We start from the raw sequence: 12,963 nt of genomic DNA, 5'->3' as shown, positions 1-12,963 counted from the left end.
CCCCTGCCCCTGCTCACACACACACACACACACACACACACACACACACTCTCTCTCTCTCTCTCTCAAAAATAAACATTAAAAAAAATTAAAAAAAAATAGTGCTGAGGCTGATAAACTTCACAGTTGATTGAGCCTTACCCAGACTGCTCCTCACATGGATACATACAGTTTAAAAATTGGGTGAAAAATATTTCCCTGGTATGTGATGGTGAGATGGGGGAGCTTTAAGTTTTACTTATTCTTGACTCACAAAGAAGACATTGCCTAGGATTCACAAAAACATTATAAGGATCTAAGTTGTAATTCAGATAAATTGTTTGGTAGAGAGTTTGGTTTATTTATTTTTTCTTATGGCTCTTTCTCCACAGCATTCAATATAAGAGACTGTGTTGAAGCATTAACTGAACCGTTTTTACTGTCAGTTCTAATGAATCCCTTACTCAATCTGGCATCCAGTAATATGGAACCAGTTATTTCAGTGAAGACTATAGCCTATTCCTCTGCCTATGGTGCATGATGGAAAAAGATGCAAAGTTAATTTAGGGTAAACTTCTGCTCCACCAATGATATTACATTAACAACAACAACAAAACTCAGGTGTGTATGGAAGTAGTCTCATAGGAATTGGGGAAATTTTCTTTTTCTTTTCAGAAGTGCTGGTACCCCTTACTAGGATACCTACCTGAGTCTTTATTATGATGCTACAGGGTTCTGGGATGTGCCAACAAAAAGGCACCGATGAACAAACAATATCAGAGCCACCAGTAAAACGAAATAAAAGTAACAGTATGTAAGATTATTTGCAAGAAGGGTTTTCCAGGGCAAGAAACAAAAAGACAAGAGTATGTATATATATATGCATTTTTCAGAGGTATTTAAAAACTTTTAAATGCTTTATGATTGTGATTTGGGCGTGATTACACAGAAGGCAGAAAGAGACAAGGTGTAGATCTAGTGTAGATACACGTCACCATCACAGCAGGAATTTAAAGGAGGCTTAGTGATGTAGAAAAGAGCATTAAGGCCAGTGTATGTGACCAGACTTGTCAGCAGTTTGTCTGAATGTAACAAGGAAGATTTTAAGACAGAGCCTCTTGCCCACTTGAGAGTTGTGCCTCTTACAACTGTAGCTGTTGTGTCAAAACAGCCACATCACCATCATAGTGCCTGGTTTGCTGGATTGTCCAGCTCAACTAAAACCCAGGGGAGGAAACAGAGGGCTTCTGAGATGGAAAGTACTGAAATGCTTAGGGGAAACTCAGTGATATCTGGAGGGAGATATATTTCTGGAAAGCATTAAGCACTGGAAAAAGCTTATATAGATCATACTGGGGCTACTGAATATTTCTGTTTTATTTCTGTTTAACTTCCCAGATGTCCAAGAGGGGTAGAGATAAAATAAAACCCACAGGTAAATAAGTCCTGAATGTTACATTCAGCTGCAATGGATTGGAGAGAGTCAAACAAATCATTGTTCTTCTGTTGGGGATGGCAGTTGAGCTGCATGTAGGAACTTATCTAGTACATATTTCAATGTTAGAGTAACTCAACTGTTGTTGCAGATGTGTTCTCAAACTTAGTAGGTACTGTTAAGAAGAATGGGGGTGAACAGAGGACAAATAAAAACATTTTTCTGGTCAGGTAGTGAGCACCAAACACCTCCTGTGTCCAGAGTAGGGGGTTAGGGGTGTCTAACATGTGATCTAGGGTGAGAAGCTGTTGGGCATATAAACCTTTAATCTTCCCTGAAGGTGTCAGAAGCCAAGGCCTTTCTGATAAGGGGGTATCACTCACATCTTTTACACGGCTCTGAGTCAATATTACATGGATACTGAGTCAGGTCTCAACAAGATGGCCCTGAGCAAATGAATACTGATCCCTTTTATTGTGTTATGCTGCACCATCCTTATGGCTGTATGTAAACTTGGAAACCAGAAACATAGCTCTTCTATCATTCCTCTCATTGCCACTTCTTTTCCATCAAAGATTATGCTTTCTTGGCCCAGAGTTGAGGGGTTATCTAACATGCCATGCCTGCCAGGCATCTTGTTAGGTACCACTTCCTGGATGGCTTTGCTGTGATCAGAGGAACCAGGTTGCACTTGAGTCAATGGTTGTTCTCCCCCACCCTCTTATGGCTATAGGAACCCACAACCCTGTGAAACAAATCATCTTGGAGCATCATTACAACAGACCTTTGGTTAGTTCTCACAATGTGGACAGACTCAGGTTTCTAGTGTATTGTTCATTTGGGCATGACTCATTACAAAAAAAAAAGAGGGGGTCATCTCCTGCTTCAGTTCATTTTTGGGTATGCCATTATCCTATCGCCTCTGGAACCCTTGGGATGCTCTTTTGTTGGGTGGTCATAAACATGTCCTTAACCTATGCCTCGTTTCACAGTCTGGGAAGAGGATACACTATAGTCATGAATTCACAAGTCTTATCCTTTTGTGAACAAGACCAAGCACTGCTGTGGTGGGTAGTGAAGATTGACAGTGTTGATTTTAAACCATACTATTTTGGACTGAGGAAAGCATAAGTGTACCCCCACCCTGGGGCTATTTTGTATTGTCCTGATTTCTAGGATGCTTAGAAAACTAATGTTCATCTGCTCCTGCTTGTGTATTGTCCATTGTATGAGGAAAGTTAACAGTCCTTATAGGGACTTTGTGTCCAGTGGAACCAGAGTGATTGACTCATCCTGGTCTTCCCATGAGTGTCCCTACTTTACCACCAAAAGTCTGGATCCAGGAAATTCTTCAGTCTCAGGCAAATCAACCTGGTTACCCATCCTGAATAAATAGAACTCAATATGGCTCTGGTCAAAGTGTATGGAACTAACAAGATTTATGAGGTCTAGCATTTTTTTTTTTAATTCAAGTTAACATACAGTGTAGTCTTGGCTCCAGGAGTAGAACCAGTGATTCATCATTCACATATAACACCCAGTGCTCATTCCCAAAAGTACCCTCCTCAATGCCTATCACCCATTTAACCCATCCCCCCCAGCACCCTCCAGTCTGTTCTCTATATTTAAGAGTCTCTTATGGTTTGCCTCTGAGGCCTAGCATTTTAAAGAAACTTTATATAACTCTAGGTAAGTATGTTCATCGGCAATCCATGCTGTAAAAAATGAGGCTTCCATTTCTAAACCATGAAGGGCTATATTGTGAGGATATTGAGTTAAACCACTATGAGATTCATTCAACAACTATTGAGTACTTAGTATGTGCCAAGAATTTTTCTGAGTATTAGAAATAGATAAATAATCAGAAAAAAAGTCCTTTCAGAGAACAAATTTTCAGGAATACAATCAGAGGCAGGTTGGCATGCATGCTCTGAATGAATTGTGGGCTAAATGAGCATAATGGTCAAACCTTCCCGATACAAATTTGGTGAGGAAGACTGGGAAACCCACTAGCAAGATGTTTTCATGTTTTGAAGATATATCCCAATGTTTTCTAATCTTGATTGTGCATCCTAGAAGAAAAATGTTGGGCATGAATATTCAATATCTGAATATTTATAAATAGTATACATGTTCTACTATACTAATAAACATATACACAAAAATAGAAATAAAGCCTGTCCTGAGTCACCCCTGAGATATTGCATCCAACTTTGTTTTTTTTAAGTTTTAAAAAAGTTTTTATTTTGAGAGAGAGAGGGAGAGAGAGAGAGTGCACAAGCGAGCATGAGTTGGGGAGGGGCAGAGAAATAGGGAGAGAGAATCCCAAGCAGGCTTTGCACTGTCAGTGCAGAGCCCAATGAGGGGCTTAAACCCACAAAGTGTTAGATCATGATCTGAGCTGAAATCAAGAGTTGGACACAACTGACTGAGCCACCCAGGCTCCCCTGCATACAACTTCAGAGATGACTAATATATTCTATGTCAGTTCATAGATGATGTGATAGTGGCTTCTGGAAGAATGCAAAGAATTCTGTACAGCTCAGACTACCTGCACTTCACACATATTTCACCATAATATGTGCCCTCCTGGGACTTCAGGATTTGCTTGACTATGTACATGATCATTGTCATTACCAAAACATGCATCCCTCAGTAGAGAGCTGGATCTTCCTAACATGTCCTTAAGTATCAGAGTATTACCAACCAAACCCAGAAGTGAGTGCTACCTTGGGAGCAAGTCAAGGCTGACAGTTATAAAAGCCCCAAGTCAGCAGTTGGCAAGTCTACTGTCAAGGCTAAGGGCATGCTAGCACAATTTTGACAATTTGGGAGACTTTAATTATAGTGCAGGGAAGAAACCCCCCGCAAAGCATCTTTGTTTAGCACAAGGCTTTTCTAACAGGTGAGTCAAAAGTGGGGGGGAAAATGAGAAGTTGTACTGTGAGCATGTCATTATTAACAATTTGCTATACAACCTATCATGACTGAGTCCTTTGTTTCTGGATCATCTAATTTGGGACAAAGCTATTTTGTGGTGGGAAAATAAACTTATGGAAAATTGAGAAAAGACATTGTTAGTGGGGGAAGGTTTCTTTCCCATGCCTCTGGTTTTCAGAAGAAGGAATTTTTCCTTAAACCCTCCAGCTCTAGGCCTTATTCCTCCTTATGTGAGTTAACTGAGTTTGGGAGGGAACTGGGCATGTTTGCCTGGCCCTGACATCCCTTTCGCTCTAGGGTCCTGCCCGTTGGTGGTGAGTAGGAGCCTTGCTGGTTGTGTTTGATTCCATGGGTTTTCAGGCTGGACTGTAACTAGGTAAATCTAGTTCCAGAGTTTGGGAATGGGGAGTCCTCTTTTGCCACATATCTAAGCCATGTACTTCCAACCAAGCTTTGTTAGTGAAATTGGTTTTTCACCTCCGTCTGCTTTACTCCTTCAAAAGTTAGTCAGGGCCTTCTAATATCCCAAAATTTATTATCAGAGTTTCTTTATAAAACTGTACCTGTGAGTGTTCACTTCTGGCAGTCATTGTATAGGGAGTACAATGCAGTTTACCTAATGTCCAAATTAGAAAACAGCTATGGAAGATTATATGAAGAACCAATTCCAATGAATTATGAACATAGTGAGTGTGGGTGTGTAATGGACAGAGCCTATGACAAGAGTATAATTCAACAATGCTTTCCATGTCCAGAATGTCCAGAATTCCAGAATCGTAAAGGATTCTGTAAACATTGTTCAAAATGTGCCCTGCCAGGGAAAGAGAAACCACATCACAAATGTGAATTCTAAATACGTAGTTCTTTTAAAAAACTACCATAACTAATTATAACCATGTTGGCTCAGCAAATATATCCCCATTAGGTCATCTTTTTTTCCGGAAGCATAATACCACTAAGAACCCCTACAAAATATTCTCTTGGTAGGCTTAAAAAGTTCCTCCCCTGGTAAGTACTGCCTGAGAATCAGCCTTATGCAAATGCTTTGCAGGCTATGCACATCTTACATACTTAGGGAAGGGGTATCTTATATACTGAAGGAAGGGGTATAATATTCCAGGACACAGGTGCTAAGCACTGTAGTAGAGTAACTTGGATATACTAGAATTACTTATAAAATCATCCCCGCAACAACGAAAATCCTTACCATGTGTTACTTGTGATTCTTAAAGATAATCCTCACTTGAAGGGAAATATTTCTCTTTTGATATACCAGGCTAGTATTACAGAGAGAGCAAGAGTTGATTTAAAAAATAAATGGAGGGTTAGCATTGCTAAGAATTTACCCAAGGGATACAGCAGTGCTGATGGATAGGGGCATTTGTACCCTAATGTTTATAGCAGCATTTTTCAACAATAGCCAAATTATGGAAAGAGCCTAAATGTCCATCAACTGATGAATAAAGAAATTGTGGTTTATATACACAATGGAATACTACTTGGCAATGAGAAAGAATGAAATATGGCCTTTTGTAGCAATGTGGATGGAACTGGAGAGTGTTATGCTAAGTGAAATTAGTCATACAGAGAAAGACAGATACCATATGTTTTCACTCTTATGTGGATTCTGAGAAACTTAACAGAAGACCATGGGGGAAGGGAAGGGGAAAAAAAAAGTTAGAGATGGAGGAAGCCAAGCAATAAGAGACTCTTAAAAACTGAGAATAAACTGCGGGTTGATGGGGAGTAGGAGGGAGGGGAAAGTGGGTGATGGGCATTGAGGAGGGCACCTGTTGGGATGAGCACTGAGTGTTGTATGGAAACCAATTGGACAATAATTTTCATATAAAAAATAAAAAATCAATAAATGGAGGGGCATCTGGGTGGTTCAGTTGGTTAAGCATCCAACTTTAGCTCAGGTCATGATCTCATGGTTTGTGAGTTTGAGCCCCGCATCGTGCTCCACACTGACAGTGGCAGTCCTGCTTGGGATTCTCTCTCTCACTCCCTCTCTCTTTCCCTCTCTCTCTGTCCCTTCCCTGCTTGTGTGCTCGCTCCAAAATAAACTTAAAAAAAAAAATGGAAAATAAAGTCAGTTGCCCTTCTGATCAAAAGATAACTGAGTGGGAGAGGGTTTTCCAGGGCCCTGCTGAGTTTAGCTGCACCCTAAGTCAGGAGACTGTTGGCCAGCCTCTGTTGAAGTAGGGAAGTGGTACCAGGAACTCTGTCATCAAAAGGTAGTAAAGGATAGTTCCACCCTCTTTGACCATACTTCTACCTTGCCATCTGGGCACAACAATGAAGTTTTCTGTGACTTTGATTTAAACAAACTTCTAAATTCCCATGTGGCACTTGCTTCAGCACTATCTTGCTTTGTCTGTGACAGTTAGAATATGAGGATCTTTAATTTGTATTTTCTTCCTGAAGTATACTTCTGGAGTGTAAGCAGCCCTTTTTAAGAAAACTGAATGACCAGGACAATAACTGCCAAGAAGTCTCAGGCTACCTCAATCAGTAGAACAGAAAAAACACTAAGTAGTTTCTGAACAGGGCTGCCACCATAAAGCTTCTAGAAAGTTTCTGTGTTAGGTTGCTACAAGGTCACCAAACCGGGTTGTCTCAAGTCTCTTGACACTTGTCTGAAAGTCTCTAGGCCCTCTGTGGCTGACGCAAAGACACAGGGTACACGTGACCAACCATTAAATGGCGATTTAAATCATTAAAAGTTAATTTTTAAAAGCAGGCATTAAAAGTTAATTTTTTAAGCAGGTAAATCATGACTCTGTTGCAGGTATTAAAAAAAACAATTGATGAAAATTTTATTTAGCTTATTCATGAGGAAACTAGTGGTGTGTTACAACCAGGTCAAAGGAGAATCCCAAGAACAGACATAGGTCTGGAAAATTGTAAGAGATGTGCAAATAGAGACAAAATTGGTTTTTCAGTTCTTTCTTTCCTGGACAGAATTTGTTTGCATGTCTTTGGATAAGAATTCTTTGGCATTTCTGTGTGTTATCTATAATTTACATAATCAGCATCAGACAATCAGCTTTAGAATGACCACACATAATTTTCCATTGGAGCACAATTTTTCCCTACTTTTGATTAAAAAGAATCTTAAAGATTCTTGATCATAAAATGAGTCTGGCCTCATTACACTAGGCCTGATTATTTACATAGTTGCAGTAAGAATATTTACCAAAAGGCCTTTTTAAATTTTGCTCTCTTGTTTCCATAAGGAATCTTAGGTTGGACTTCTAAAAGTCTCTATTACTTGCTGTCCTGAGGCTAGGAGGCCAAGTCCAAGAAACTTTATCCACCAGATTACTTCTACAGTAACCATCCATTTTGGGTAACTTCCTCTCTTCTCAAAGTCCTCAAAGAATCTGCAGGCTCCTGGCCTACCATGAACATAAACTCCCTTACCAGCTCTAAGGTTGGAACCTGTAAACCAGTTTATCTGGGAGGGTTTTGTCAGCACTGTCTCCATAAAGTCAACCTTCTATAAAAGTGACTGATCAACAGCTGGCAACAACAACTTCCCCAGGTCAACAAGGAGCCGCTCATCTCTCTTCCCAGTGGCCATGCCCACCTAGGGGGCCTGGCAATGGGGTGACTGATGGTGTAGGCATCCTGTCCTCCACAGAGCTGCTGCTTGGTGGCTGGGGACACCAAAAACAGACTTGGAGCATCCAGAAGTCAGCCTCAGGGGTCTGAGCAGGGTGCAATCCTCCCCTGAGACAGAGATAGATTGAGACCCTCAACCTGCCCTTGGTTGTCTGGAACTTTTAACAAAAATGGCAAAATGAGTGCCGACCAATTGTCCATAGTGCTCCTGGTGAAAAATGTGGTAAACTCCCTCCCACAGAGAATCTTCAGAAAACTTCCAAAAATCATTCAGCAGGAATATGAAACACAAACAGGGAGGACCTGTAAACCACCACTTTGGTCTTCAGGACATGAGAATTTTGAATTTGAGCCACTTTCTAGCACTGTTCTGATTCTTGAGTATGGACCATCCTGTGACTGATGATTGCTTTTGTGTCCTGTTTAGGAAATCTTTGCCTACTCCAGGGAAATCTTCCTGTCAGATCTGTGGAGGAAGATTTACCTCAATGACAGGAACATTAGACCATTGAGCTGAGTCTCAAAATTGAGTAATTTAAAGCAGTACATTAAAAAAAAGATTTAAGCATAAAGAAAATCTTACAAATGCAATGGTAAATTGGACCCATGAAATATCACCCAATTGGGAAGTAATGCATAGTAAGAAAAAAGTTTGAGAATTGGGGTGCAGGGATTGCTCCCTACTGTTCATGGTAAAAGTTCAGAGTCTAGCTGTATCACCCCTGAACTTTGTGAAATATTTCTCTCAAGAGGAAAGGAACAGTGGAAAAGCTTTGGTGAAACACATTCTTTCTAAACATGATATAGAAGGTGTATCTGTTGATGATCCAAATGCCCACCACAATTAAGCTGGACATATCCTATGCATTTCCATCTCTACATCTTTCAGAAAGATGGTCTGAACCAGAGTATTTTTCTGTAATATCTAAGGAGTAAATGCATGTTACACACCTGATGTTGGTTGTGTCCAAGGGATGTCCTTCATCGAGGCGGTGCTCATTCTCAATTTGGAAGAGACAGTTGCCTTCACTATATTTGGAAGTTTCATGAATAAGCCATGCCAGCTGGCCTTTTTCTCTGTGGACTGCAATAAGGTGTTGAACATTTGAAGTCTTCTTTGGGGAAAATCTCTTCAAAGTGCTTCTTCATATCAAGTGTTATGGTCTTAATATATATATCACCAGACATATACATGATAAAGGACTGCATCTTCACACTGTATCACAAACCACTACTCTACTTGGTCCAGCTTGTCCATTTTGAGAGTATTTCACAGAGATGGGGAAAAATTTTTGTTTAGAACTGGGCTTTGTGTCCATAATGAAGGATGTTAAGGAAGGAGACAGGAATAACAGCACTGCTTTGAACAGCTAATCTTCATAAATCACAGACTGACCGAAATGTAAAACAAGTATTTTTGGTAACAGTTTTTGTTTCCTATGTAAAAAGCATGGAGGAAAGTTGGAGAAATCCAAAAGAATCAAGAGATGGAAAACAGCTGATGTTGAATGTTGTGTCCGAAGTAAAGGAAATGAGTAACCTGTTAACAATATTATTAAGAAAATATTTTGTAAGCAGAGCCATTTTACAAAGGAGAAAATGTAAATTCCTAGTTCATACTTCATAATTTGGGGTGGACAGTTGAAAGCAATATTTTAAAATAGTTTTGGGGAAAAAAGTAGTGGCTGGTAGTACCCCATTAAATAAGGGTCATTCTCAAATATGACATTCCAGACAAGGCCTTGGTTGCATACCAAATTTTCCAATTAGAGCCAGTAAAAAGGTGGTTAGATTCTTACTGAACCTATGCAAATAACTCTATTACCACCTAAAAGTAAGTGCGTATAATAAACGTTTCTGGATTTGGGAGGGGGTGTCAGGCAGGGAGAATATCATTTAAGAATATTCCATTTTAGTTCACAAAATCAGGATCTACTAAATTGTTATGGGTTCTTGGATACCTTACATAAGAGAAAGGGCTTCCTTTTATATCCAGAAAATACAACATTAAAACAACATCAACAACATTCCAAACAAATACCTACAATCATCTTTTATCAGTTCATTCAGTCCTGTGTAATTAAGTCTTGTTCTTCTGGATCTTAGGTTAGCAGTATCATGAACCTATCAGCTTCTTGACTACAAAGAATTTTGGAAATCTTGACTTAACCCACTGTACAGTCTTAAAATTGTTTAGGCAATGACGTCAGAAGCCTGTACCCAAGATCTATTCTTCAGAGTGTCAACAGTTTAAAGTATCTAGTACAGTCCTTTTCCATGGGCTCTGAGATCATGCTTCTTTGTTGAAGATGTAACTCTTGTCTGGCCTGCAGCTCATCGCAGAGCCTTTGGGGAAGTATCTGAGTAATAAAACTATCTGTAGATGCCAGAGACTTAAAATGACCATGTCAATTACAGAAGAGCGTTCATAACCAGACTGATGCAACTGACAAAGAATTTTGGTTATTTCAATGTCATGCAAAACAAAGAGGTATCCAAGAAAATAAATAAAGCTTTAGTCAACATATCTATACATATAATGATTAAGGCCATTTTCAAAGATAATAGTGAATATGACATTTGATTTATAATAACAGATGAGCACGCTTTTTTTTACAGAGGAAATATTCTTGAAATATGCAAAATTCCTGAGTCATAATATATATATGCAGTATACTAAGAACATACACAAAATGTATCAACAATATTGAGAGATTCAGAGTAGGTCTTAAACATCAGTATTTTAATAAAAACCCTATAGATAAGTCTGATGTTTATCCCTAAATGAAAACCAGTGGTCTCTATGTGAGGTCCAAATGAAAGAAGTGAGGTTCCAAGTAAGTAACCATTTAAAATAACTGAAATTATGACTGGTCACACCACATTCCTGTTGCTAACATGAGACAATGCACCATCAGGATGCTGATAAATAGAAACACTGACAAATCTTCAGGGACTTCCCATAATATTTATAGTAATATATTTATAGTAATTTATAGTAAAATATTTATAGTAATACTATTTTACCTATATAAATCTAACCTAGGGAAGACAGAGCATCTTTTCTGATTTGAATGACTCTTTCCATGAAACTCAAAGAATAACATAACAAATAAAACCTAATTATCTTTAACACCTCTCTTTTATAGGTTAAAAGAACAAATCTTTGGATTTTAGAGAGGCAAAACCCATTAAGTTGTCAGGAGATTTCAACAGTTAAGATAGGATCATGGGTACCTAAGAAACAATGGTTGGCTTCATTTCAAAGTGACAACAAAACATCTAAAAATAAGCGTGACTGTAAAGAACCTTAATTCTTTCCTAAGTAAGGAGATTGTTTGCTTTTTAAAAATAATCAAGAACATAATAAAGTTAACATAAAGCACAGAAAATTATCCTGTTAAGACAACCTTATGCAATCTAGACAGTTTACACAGAAGAAAACGTTTCATGTTAGAGGAGAAGGCAATAAACAGTAAACCAAGGAAACGAGACCATCAAAACTGGGCAAACTTTGCAAAGACTTTAACACACTTCACAGCTTTCAGACTCAGGTTTTATAAACCAAAGCAAATAAAATGTATTTCTGGACAGAAAGTAGAATAGTGGTTGCTAGGGTCTTTAAAAAAAAAAAAAAAAAAGTAAATGCAGAAATCCCAAATTCTACCAGGCCTGGTATGAAAATTGCCTTCTCAGTGGGCATAAGACTCTTGAGTGGGGCTCAAAACAGATAAACAAATGAAAATAACTGGGGAGTTTTGTTTAATGGGTACAGGGTTTCAGCTTGGGAAGATAAAAAATTTCTGGGGATGGATGGTAGTGATGGTTACTTAGCATCATGAGTATACTTAATGCTATTGAACTGTACATTTTAAAGTGGTAAATTTCCAAGTTATGGTCTTCATTTTATATTCTGGAACAAATTTATACGTTATTATAAGATCCATCTCAGGGCATCTGCAATGTCAGAACTAGTTGTATAATATTCTTAAGATGTTATTAATATGCAGTGCATTCATTTTTGCTATCTTCAAGTGATTCAATAAATAACTATTTCTCAATTTCAATTTCTAATATGTAAGTGTTGATAGTTAAGACCCCCCTATCCCCGCCCCACAGTTTCCAACATATACACACAAAGCTTAAGTTTTAAATTACCTAAAGCTCTTGGAAATTATCTTTAAGCTGACACAGTACAAAACAAAATTACCACTGAAATAAAACGTTTTTAAGAATAATGATTCAATTTAGCTATGCACAAATTTCCATTTTTTTCATAATCTTAAGGATTATGAGTAACGTTAACTTATTTGATGATCAGTAAAATCTGTATAAGTTTAGAAAAAAAAGTATCCAAGTAGAATACTGTTAGGAATTACACTTAACACTAATAAATCAGAGAAAACATAGCTATTATTAAACCCCAAATATTAAACTAATTTCATTTTGTGAAGATGTATTTAAATTTGTGTACTTGAATTTTTAAAAGGTTATTGAGTTGGTGTAAGAATATATATTTTAATGTAGCACTTTTAAAGTATTAGAAGTTTAGTTTCACTGCTTTCTGAGAATTTTAGGAATATTTGCTTTATGCACATATTTATCCCTATTAGCCAATCAGAAAAGAACTCTTTGTAATCAAATATATTAATACCTCTAGTGCTGAAAAATATTATACAGTCATACAATGAGAGATGAAAACCTTTCTAGGGGCGCCTGGGTGGCGCAGTCGGTTAAGCGTCCGACTTCAGCCAGGTCACGATCTTGCGGTCTGTGAGTTCGAGCCCCGCGTCAGGCTCTGGGCTGATGGCTCAGAGCCTGGAGCCTGTTTCAGATTCTGTGTCTCCCTCTCTCTCTGCCCCTCCCCCGTTCATGCTCTGTCTCTCTCTGTCCCAAAAATAAAAAAAAAACGTTGGAAAAAAAAAAAATTAAAAAAAAAAAAAAAAAAGAAAACCTTTCTAAACTACAGACACATACACATA

General features: G+C 38.3%; 1 long non-coding RNA gene and 1 pseudogene across 1 annotated transcript; both read left to right on the top strand.

Moving 5' to 3' along the window:
- Positions 1-727: 727 nt before the first annotated feature.
- Positions 728-2,826, top strand: LOC125918165 (uncharacterized). Its single transcript, XR_007456387.1, has 3 exons — positions 728-845; positions 1,378-1,414; positions 2,407-2,826. It is a non-coding gene; the product is annotated as an uncharacterized LOC125918165 (long non-coding RNA).
- Positions 2,827-8,315: 5,489 nt separating this feature from the next.
- Positions 8,316-9,365, top strand: LOC125918166 (TBC1 domain family member 12-like; annotated as a pseudogene).
- Positions 9,366-12,963: the final 3,598 nt, after the last annotated feature.

Source organism: Panthera uncia, unplaced genomic scaffold (assembly GCF_023721935.1).
Source record: "Panthera uncia isolate 11264 unplaced genomic scaffold, Puncia_PCG_1.0 HiC_scaffold_512, whole genome shotgun sequence".
Lineage (NCBI taxonomy): Eukaryota > Metazoa > Chordata > Mammalia > Carnivora > Felidae > Panthera > Panthera uncia.
The sequence above is the reverse complement of the archived record's forward strand: the minus strand, read 5'-3'. Positions and strand labels throughout refer to the sequence as shown.